Source organism: Elephantulus edwardii, unplaced genomic scaffold (assembly GCF_000299155.1).
Source record: "Elephantulus edwardii isolate Elephantulus edwardi_28Jun2011 unplaced genomic scaffold, EleEdw1.0 scaffold00112, whole genome shotgun sequence".
Lineage (NCBI taxonomy): Eukaryota > Metazoa > Chordata > Mammalia > Macroscelidea > Macroscelididae > Elephantulus > Elephantulus edwardii.
The window spans coordinates 7,809,925-7,812,375 of NW_006399862.1; positions in this window are offsets into that span (position 1 = coordinate 7,809,925).

Sequence of the window (2,451 nt, forward strand, 5' to 3'; positions counted from 1 at the left end):
TAAATTCTGTATTACCTCTTTAGAAGAAAGGAGAGGTATGTTTGAGGATAATATAGTTCTTAGTTGAAGAAAATCTTATATTGAAAGTTAGATTCAGCAGAATACAGAAAGCAGAAACTACATATCTTGCCTATTTAACACACAGCCTTTAGCAACCTATTAAATGCTTGATTAGTAGCCAAATGACTGATTTTTCCCATGCACAGTGGTTGACCTAGAAATATGGTTCTAAAATACCATAGGCATGAAACCTTGTAAAGCTGTTCTATTATGCACAAATGGGGCTACCTTGAGTCTAAATCAATTTAATGGCAACCAATAACAATAACAACCCTATAGAAAACTTGGCAGGAAATTATGACTGAAATGATAAAAGAATTGTGGAGCATAGTCAGATTTTGCTATAATAATAAAGAGAACTATAAGAAGAAAATAAAATAATATAATTTATAATGTTGTTGTTGTTATGTGCTGTCAAGTCACCTGCGACTCATAGTGACCCTATGTACAATAGCTCTGAAACTTGATCAACTCCAAAACATCTACTCCCATTACCCCAGTTTCTGTGTCAATTCATCTCATCTAGGGTCTTCTTCTGCACTCTCCTTTTGCCCTTCCGAGCATGATGTCCTTCTCCAAGGATTGTTCCCTCTTGGCCACATACCCAAAGTAGTGAGACAGAGCTTCAAAATCCTAGCCTCCAAGGAAAACCTAGCTTTCACACTCTCCAAGACATATCTGTTTGTTTTCTTGGTGGTCCATGGTATGTTCAAGACTCTTCTTCAGCAAAACAACTCAAAAGCATCAATTCTTCCTCTGTCATCCTTTGTCACTGTCCAGCTCTCTGATGTATAGCAAATAATTGTGAAGACTATGGATTGAATTAGGCACACTTTAAACTCTAGACTGACATCATTACTTCTTAGTACTCAGGAGAGATCCTGACAACAGACTTTCCCAGTGAAATTAATCTTTAGATTTCCTGATTTCTGGTTCTAAGAGTGTTGCTTGTAGAGCCGAGCAAGCTGGAATTGTTAACAACCTCAATTTCTTCATCTATCACGGTGTTACCAATTGGCCTAGTGGTGAGAATCATTGTATTCTTTATGTTGAGGTTAAGCAATCATTTATAATAGCCACCAAAAAGTTAAAATATTTAGAAATAAAGCTAACCAGAAGTATAAAGACCTATACAAAGAAAATTACAAAACACTTCTACAAACAGAGTCATCTTTAAAACAAGCTAATAGGGAAACTACATGTAACTTGCATATAGCTTTTAAAACTCATTGTAATTTTCTAGTTGTGTTTCTCCTAAAAAATATTTAATAAAGCTGAAGTTCATATGAAAAAGAAAATTGACAGATCAGTGAAAACAAAACATTACAACTACAAGATATCAATACATTCCTACATAAAAAGAAGAACATGTCATGCTCACGAAATAGAAGACTTAATATTGCATAAATGACAATATTACAAAAAGCAATCTACAGATATAATCCTGTTCTAGATCCTATCATCATTCTTTGAAGAGATAGAAAAAAGAATTTGCCATCTTCATATGGAAAGAGGAGAGACCCCTGATGAAAAAAACACCACTGAAGAATGGAAGCATAGTAGGAGGGCTTGCACTTTCTGATTGCAGAGCCTACTATACAGCTACAATAATCAAAACCAATTTGGTATGGCAATAGCAGTGGATCCATGGGTCAATGGAGTAGAACTAGGAATTTAGAAATAAGCCTATGCATCTACATAGAGCATATCTTTGACAAAGGTGAAATTCATTAAGTGAGGAAAAGACAGTTTCTTTAACAAATGGTGCTTGTAGCACTCAGTATTTATTTGCAGAAACTGAAAACAAGACTCAGACCTTAAAAAAACATTAAAAAAACAAGGTACAACCACTTTTCCCAGAAGTCTACAGGTCAAGGCCTAAGATTTTTAAGAATTTTGAGGCAAAGTGTGGCATGGGAGGTGGGAGAATCAACTTGACTCCACACAATGCAGATCTACAGGACATATCGCCCTATTCTGGGGAACTACTCTATTGTGACAACAGCGTGCTGCAAAATGGAGGAGCAGAGACACTAATCCACAAAGAGTCACGTCTGGAACAGAAATTCAAAGCAAAGAACTTTTCATCAGAATCATCTGAGATAGGTAGCCTTCCCTAATACTTGTACCTGGTATTTGGACTTTTTGTTGTTGTTAATTGCTGTTGAGTCATAGACGACTCATAGTGACCCTGGGAATGAAAGACCTGTACTCTTGTATAACTTTCATCATTTCTCCAAGTTCATATGTTTTCCCGAGGCAAGCTATTTTGGAAGTGGTGCCACTCCTGCTTCCAAGCATGTTTTCATTGGCAATACTGAATCTACTAGTTATTCCTATAATTGGGGAAATATCTTTCATCTGCTCTTTTCTGTAAAATGCTTGTCAGTC